Source organism: Diabrotica virgifera, chromosome 5, assembly GCF_917563875.1.
Source record: "Diabrotica virgifera virgifera chromosome 5, PGI_DIABVI_V3a".
Lineage (NCBI taxonomy): Eukaryota > Metazoa > Arthropoda > Insecta > Coleoptera > Chrysomelidae > Diabrotica > Diabrotica virgifera.
In genome coordinates this window covers 84,180,258-84,188,844 of record NC_065447.1, presented here as the reverse complement: position 1 = coordinate 84,188,844, position 8,587 = coordinate 84,180,258, and the positions used below count along the sequence as shown (strand labels likewise).

Here is an 8,587-nt window from a genome sequence, read left to right as displayed (position 1 = left end):
GAAAAAAAGGTCGTAGAAAAAGGATAGTATTCTACTCACATGTAATGGCTATTACTTACTCTGATGAATAACGACACCCGCCTTCGGCTCGTGTCGCAGACTTCATCATCGTGAGTAATACCCATCATAACAAGCTCGTTTAAGAATATACTACATATTACATATTACATAATTATATAATAATAAATGATTATTTATTAAATAAATTTAGCATGAGTTTTTAAAAGCCTTATAATTGTTATAAAGCAACTTTTCTGAGTTTCATAGAAACAAAATTGCTTAAAATATCTTAAACTTCCAAATTTTCGAGCACATCATTCTAAATAGCCATACTTAATTGAGGGAAATGCTAGTCTATATTTTGTGCCACTGTCGAACGGTGACAGTTTTAATAATTTCTATTTTTGAAAATTACCGTTTGCCTGTTGAATTTGTAATCATTAGCGTAAGATAAATCTTACAAGCTACTGACAAATTTCGAAACTTCGATTCGAATTTGTTCTCATAAATAACCCAAAAAGACTATGAAGCAGGAATAAATTGTTTTCGCTATAAGTCCTGAAGATGGACTATAAAATATTTGAACTGCGATAGTTCATCTTAAATTTTAGATTCAATATCATCAGTATAGTTTACATGCAATTTTGAAGCACGTTCCTTTATTTGAGTATCACTCAGTTTTGGAAAAACACACAAAACACCAAATACTGAGTTAGGTTACAGACTCGTAAGCTGTCAACTGACGATCCAGCTCAATAATTAGCTTATCCAAAATTGGTAGATTTGTTTCAACCTTTAACTTTTTTCCACCCTGTAGAAAAACTTCATTGGAATTAGCATCATCAAAATGTTTGATGATTCTTGCTCGCGTTTGTTAACTCTCGTCGGTATATTCAGAGTATTGTAGATCGCAGACCTTCTGCTCGTAGTAAGCAAAATTATCTCTTTGGAATTTTAAGAACCCCAAAAGTCATTTTAGAAGCTGGACTGCAGTTATAAGTTCAATCTCTTCTCTTTAATGATTTCCTGACAGCGTTGATGAGTTCTAAAATTGTTGTCCAAAACTCATTCATTACGAATGTTTCTCTTTTGACATTTCTTTCCACAAACACAGACTCATGAACTGTTTTAGCTTTCTGATTAGAGTCTTTAGCAAGAGTATGAAGAGGTTTAGAAAAAGCTCTTGTTGCATCCGCCCTTGCAGTCCATATAGTGCTGCTTGTTCTTTTAAGGACAAGGTTTAGATCATGACGAATGGGATCGCTTAGTTGAGTTTCATTTAAGCATTTGATTGTAGCTTCCCAACGGTGGGTAGAGGCTGAAAAAAAGTTGTACACGAATTTAATTGAACAAATCCAAAATACGATATTGCTCCAACGGATCCAACGCAGCTTTTAGCACCACTTATTCCAACTAAAGCGAGTGTGCGGCACAAAAAATGTAAAGTACAATTTGTTAATCTTAAATAAATGAGCCTGGAGGCCATTGTATTTGCCTGACATGTAGCGAAAGGCATGGGTAATGAAGGAGAGGGTAGCGAGGGGGCGCAGTCGCTGTCTCATTTGTTGCTCTTGCTACTTTTCTAAGAAACTGTGCAGACTGATAGGCAGTACTGTTTCTTCTATCATGTGGCATTCATTAGCGACTTCTTCTCACAACATAGCTTTCTATGTGAACAAAAGTATGCATTGTACCATCATTTTTATGGTATTGCGTGATATTTGAATTTTTCAACATAATATGATTTGATAAAAATAATAAACTTAAAGATAAAACCCATAACTAAATTAAAATTCATGGTGACGTTTCAATTATTACTTTAATCATCGTCAGAATAATAAGTTTCTTGAGCGGATGCTTTAAAATAATTTTAAAGGAACAAACAATAATTAATGAAAACGTAAAAATGACATTGACAATCATTGGGTTAAGTCAATAATTTCAAACACGCCATGTCTTGTTGCGTGTTTAAGGGTGGCTTCAAAAGAAATATGGATAATGCCTCCTTGATGCTGAGTTCCGTTGGAGAACTTGCATGACCAATGACTGAGAAGTCCTTACGACTAATAGGGTGGTCAGAATCAGTCATATGTTGGAATACCGCTGAATTTGGAATTGTTCTTGATCGTCTTCCTAAGTGAGGAGTGACACTTAAGTGTTCACAACATCTGACATTAAAGTGACGTCGAGTCTTCACGACGTACGTAGCTGCACAGCTACTACATTTGAATTGGTATATAATGTTAGATGCGAGATCACTAGCAATCATGTCTTTCACATGAAAACGAGATCCTATTCTTTCCAAAGTCGTGAAAGCAAATCTTAATTCTATAGAGGGAAATGCTTTTTTAATTGTTCTACGGATGTTGCGTCGGATTTGTAAGCTGTGGTAACCAGTATATGGAAGTTTGATATAGATCTTTTCTTTGATTTCTTCTACTTTGCTGTTTGGTTGGAATTTGTTACTGAAAAAACGTCTGATGTATCTTTCTAAGAAGTTCAACGAAAAACCATTTTTATTTAAGATCACCTTTATGTTTTCTAACTCTTCATGTAGGAATTGCCAGGTTGAACAGATAGTGACAGCGCGGTGAACAAGTATATAGGCCGTTCCAAGATGCTGTCAAAATTAAATCAATATGGCTACTGGAAGGCAAACATTGAATATTATTCTATCAGGTTCTTATGGTTTTAGATCATTTTAGTTGTTGTACAAAGATTAATTTAACATTTTCTCTGGAAGTATTAATTTAGAAAGATAATATGCCTCATTGGTGTTGTGTTTTGAAGTGTGAAATGCAAAGTAATCGTGATAAAGTTAGCTTTTACCACTTACCATCAGTGCTACATTCTAAGCACAAAACTGAACCAATTTAACTAAATAAGTTATAGTTATCATCTGAGAGACAACAACAATGGTAAAATGCAATAAAATATAAAGATTTTACTAGCAAAATGGAAATTCCCCTGTAATCATCTTATATCTGGTAAGTTACAACATTTGAACATTAACGATTTTTGAAGATGTTAACAGTGTAATCTTGTAGGAAAACCAGCCGACTTAACTGATAATAACAATCCAGATTGGGTTCCTTCAATAAATATGGGGTATATAAACACAATGAAATGAGTTCCCCAAAATCTAAAATGGGAATTAAGGTACCAAAGGAGAATTAAAAGAAAAGGGTACCTACAAGAAAAAATTGCTTTTTTATTCCTCTTGAAATGATTTATAAGACACTGGACTGTCTTATATTCTACAAATACTAGGTAGGTCTATGATTTTACACATTTTTCATTAATGATACATTACTGTTACTTTAGTAGATTTAGAAACAGTGGATAGTTAGTGGTAGATAGTAGTTATTTGGTATAAAAGCTAGTTTAGTAGAAGACAAGATTTTGCCAAATAGTCAAACATATATTACAATGGAAAAATTAACAAATACATTTTATGTCATTAACATTAACACAGGATTTTAAATATCAGCTTAAGAAATTAGCTTTATCTTGTGAAAGTATAGAAAATGATGATGCCAAAACTAAAAATTATACTGGTTTAGCAAATTACAATGTTTTTAAAATAGCTTTAAAGTATATTACACCATTTATCAAATACCATCAAAATACTGTTTTGTCACCAAGTGATCAAGTATTGCTTACTTTAGCTAAACTAAGCTTAAAGTTAGATTATAAAGATTTGGGATATAGGTTTAGTATTTCACCCTACCCGGTATCAACTTATTTCAAAAATACTTTGTATATAATGTGTCTTAGGTTAAAAAAATTTGTGTTCTGGCCTGATAGAGATATTTTAAAGAAAACTATGCAAAATTCACTTAAAGAATCTTTTCATGGAAATACTACAGGTATAATTGATTTTGGACGAATGTTTGTATGAAACGAATTATTTATTGTTCTGAAGCTAGTTATTTGAGGCATTTTTGTAATTAACTATTCTAATTGGGAAATAAGCCACAATTTAACTTAAAAAATAATTTTATTAATCTTTCGACTTCCAAATCAGACGTCATTGTCAAAATACAAAATATTATTATTTATGCATATTATTACCTGTAAATATTTCTTCTGATTGTTAATTGTAAAGGATTGAAAAATTACCATTTATTTTATTTTTTTTAGAATCAGCTGAGAGAAGTGGTCTACAAAAACCCAGGAAGGAAACGGAATATGTGGCTACGAAAGGCAAAAGAAAGGTTTACAAAGCAAATGTGACACATTTTTTTGAAATATTTAGGAATATCAGTAAATTGCATTAAAAAAATGTATGAAAAGATTTTGTTCAATAAAAATGTTTATATTTATCAAGGATGTATTAATTGGTATGGCCACATATCGTCAGTGATGTAATAATACATCCTATCTGTTTTTTCATGAGTTTCGTAAGAGAGACTAAAAACTTGTCTTAGGGTCACCTCCTGTTTTCATATGATATTTTTTGACTTGTTTTGTAGTAAATTAAACTATCTATGAACTACAAAACAAGTCAAAACTTACATATGAACACAGGAGGTGACCTTAAAACATGTTTTTCCATCTCTCCTACAAAACTCATGAAAAAACAGATAGGAGGTATTGTCACATCAGCAAGGATGTACAGTGATGAGTGCCCTAATAACCGGCAAAATAGCACAAAAGACGGGCAACATATTTAGTTGTGAGATAAAAAGAAATGAAACTAGTCGAGCTGGGAAATTTAGCGAAATTAACCTTTAAATTTTATTTTATATTGATTGTTTCCCACCTTTACACATATCAGAGGAGTATGTCAACTAAAACTGTCACTGTGACAGAGGTAGTTTCCAAACTCGTCTGATACGTCTGAAGGTGGTACACAATCAATACAATCTAAATGTATAAGTTAATATCGCTAAATTTCCCAGCTCGACTAGTTTCATTTCTTTTTATCTCACTACTTAATACGTTTTCCATCTTTTGTGCTATTTTGCAGGTTATTAGAGCGCTCATCACTGTATTTCTGGTATATCCAGGGAATGTCTACAAAATATATTTTGAATGTCCAAAGAACATTCGTGGACATTCATGGAATGTTCCAATAAGACATTCAAGTAATGTTTAAAATGCTGACACAGGATTTTCCTGGGATGTTCAGGAAACGTGTTTTCGGGGATATTCCAGGAATTTTTCAATGTCTGTGTACCTTCATATGGAATATTTTGGTGTTATTAGCACCGCACTCCACTTGCGATTTGTAATCAGGAAGATTGAACACATTGTTTCAAATACAAGTCAATCCATTTGTAACTAAATAATCATGGATTGACTTCTATTTGAAAGAATGTGTTCAATCTTCACGACTACAAATCGCAAGTGGAGTCCGGCGCTTAGAGCTACTTCCTCTTCGGTATTATGTATTATACTACAGAAATTAGGAACTTTCCTTCTAAATATATGTATGCATCTTGGCCATCAAACATTTTTTTAAGGGGTTACATAGGTCTTAGGGGTAAAAAAAGTGACTTTTTAAAAAAATTATATCTCGAAAACTAAAATTTATTTTTATTTATAATTGGAACATGTGAAAGTATAGTACTTAAGGTAGTCTCAAAAAAAGTTTCAGCCAAAAATATTCATTTTTGTAGAGTTTAAGTTTTTTTGCGGTGGACAGCAAAACTAAGTCCAGTCTCATTTGAAATCAAAAAGTTTCTTGTAGTTTATACCTCTGGCTAGTAAATGAACGAAGGAATTAAAAAAAATGAAATTTGAAGATTTTACATAAGTTTAAACACATTTTTGACCCCAATTTTTCTCATTTTTAAAGTAGTTTTTTTTTGATAAAACAAAAATTACCTCATCTAATAAAAAAATCTTTGTTCATTCACTAACCAGAGGTATAAACTACAAGAAATTTCAGATGAGACTGGACTTGTTATGCTGCTCACCACAAAAAAGGGCTGTTGTCGAAAAATTGCAGTCAACTCTACAAAAATGAATATATTTGGCTGAAATTTTTTTGAGTGTACTATACTTTTACATGTTCCAATTATAAATAAAAATAATTTTTAGTTTCCAAGATATAATTTTTTTAAAAAGTCACTTTTTTTACCCGCAAGACCTATGTAACCCCTTAATAACTGCCTTTCCATGCTGTAGCAAACTTAACAAATTGTTGATTTCAAATTGTAACAGTTTTTGCAAAGTATGCTGCCCTCTTGTATCTTCTGTGTTATCTTCATCATACAATTACTTCATCTAAAAACTTTCTGCGATATATTCATTTTGTTGCTAAAATTATTTCCTGATCCATGGGTTGAATAAGCGATGTATTTTTTGGCAAAAACATACAACTAAAGTTGCCATGTTTTGATCATAGAATATTTTCAGAGGGATGAGCAGGAGCGTTGTCTAAAATCAAAAAACATTTCACCTCTTCCGGCAGATTCTCAGTTTCTTCTCTTGAAATTTTTTCACTGCAGATACAGTCGGAGAAATGAAAGAGTACCCATGAACGATCACATATTATTAACATAATTAATCTATCTCTATCGTTTGTTATTTATAGAAAAAGAACAGCAAATACAAAATATGTGATTGTACCTGTTTGACGTGACCGTTCATGAGTTCCCCAAAATCTAAAATGGGAATTAAGGTACCTAAGGAGAATTAAAAGAAAAGGGTACCTACAAGAAAAAATTGCTTTTTTATTCCTCTTGAAATGATTTATAAGACACTGGACTGTCTTATATTCTACAAATACTAGGTAGGTCTATGATTTTACACATTTTTCATTAATGATACATTACTGTTACTTTAGTAGATTTAGAAACAGTGGATAGTTAGTGGTAGATAGTAGTTATTTGGTATAAAAGCTAGTTTAGTAGAAGACAAGATTTTGCCAAATAGTCAAACATATATTACAATGGAAAAATTAACAAATACATTTTATGTCATTAACATTAACACAGGATTTTAAATATCAGCTTAAGAAATTAGCTTTATCTTGTGAAAGTATAGAAAATGATGATGCCAAAACTAAAAATTATACTGGTTTAGCAAATTACAATGTTTTTAAAATAGCTTTAAAGTATATTACACCATTTATCAAATACCATCAAAATACTGTTTTGTCACCAAGTGATCAAGTATTGCTTACTTTAGCTAAACTAAGCTTAAAGTTAGATTATAAAGATTTGGGATATAGGTTTAGTATTTCACCCTACCCGGTATCAACTTATTTCAAAAATACTTTGTATATAATGTGTCTTAGGTTAAAAAAATTTGTGTTCTGGCCTGATAGAGATATTTTAAAGAAAACTATGCAAAATTCACTTAAAGAATCTTTTCATGGAAATACTACAGGTATAATTGATTTTGGACGAATGTTTGTATGAAACGAATTATTTATTGTTCTGAAGCTAGTTATTTGAGGCATTTTTGTAATTAACTATTCTAATTGGGAAATAAGCCACAATTTAACTTAAAAAATAATTTTATTAATCTTTCGACTTCCAAATCAGACGTCATTGTCAAAATACAAAATATTATTATTTATGCATATTATTACCTGTAAATATTTCTTCTGATTGTTAATTGTAAAGGATTGAAAAATTACCATTTATTTTATTTTTTTTAGAATCAGCTGAGAGAAGTGGTCTACAAAAACCCAGGAAGGAAACGGAATATGTGGCTACGAAAGGCAAAAGAAAGGTTTACAAAGCAAATGTGACACATTTTTTTGAAATATTTAGGAATATCAGTAAATTGCATTAAAAAAATGTATGAAAAGATTTTGTTCAATAAAAATGTTTATATTTATCAAGGATGTATTAATTGGTATGGCCACATATCGTCAGTGATGTAATAATACATCCTATCTGTTTTTTCATGAGTTTCGTAAGAGAGACTAAAAACTTGTCTTAGGGTCACCTCCTGTTTTCATATGATATTTTTTGACTTGTTTTGTAGTAAATTAAACTATCTATGAACTACAAAACAAGTCAAAACTTACATATGAACACAGGAGGTGACCTTAAAACATGTTTTTCCATCTCTCCTACAAAACTCATGAAAAAACAGATAGGAGGTATTGTCACATCAGCAAGGATGTACAGTGATGAGTGCCCTAATAACCGGCAAAATAGCACAAAAGACGGGCAACATATTTAGTTGTGAGATAAAAAGAAATGAAACTAGTCGAGCTGGGAAATTTAGCGAAATTAACCTTTAAATTTTATTTTATATTGATTGTTTCCCACCTTTACACATATCAGAGGAGTATGTCAACTAAAACTGTCACTGTGACAGAGGTAGTTTCCAAACTCGTCTGATACGTCTGAAGGTGGTACACAATCAATACAATCTAAATGTATAAGTTAATATCGCTAAATTTCCCAGCTCGACTAGTTTCATTTCTTTTTATCTCACTACTTAATACGTTTTCCATCTTTTGTGCTATTTTGCAGGTTATTAGAGCGCTCATCACTGTATTTCTGGTATATCCAGGGAATGTCTACAAAATATATTTTGAATGTCCAAAGAACATTCGTGGACATTCATGGAATGTTCCAATAAGACATTCAAGTAATGTTTAAAATGCTGACACAGG

The 8,587-nt window shown here is 31.5% G+C and overlaps 2 long non-coding RNA genes across 2 annotated transcripts; both read left to right on the top strand.

The window, feature by feature from the left end:
• Positions 1-636: 636 nt before the first annotated feature.
• LOC126885046 (uncharacterized) lies at positions 637-4,325 on the top strand. Its single transcript, XR_007698247.1, has 2 exons — positions 637-2,987; positions 3,048-4,325. It is a non-coding gene; the product is annotated as an uncharacterized LOC126885046 (long non-coding RNA).
• A 2,061-nt stretch (positions 4,326-6,386) lies between these two features.
• LOC126885048 (uncharacterized) lies at positions 6,387-7,797 on the top strand. The gene is made up of 2 exons (XR_007698249.1): positions 6,387-6,742; positions 7,616-7,797. It is a non-coding gene; the product is annotated as an uncharacterized LOC126885048 (long non-coding RNA).
• The last annotated feature ends 790 nt before the right edge of the window (positions 7,798-8,587 follow it).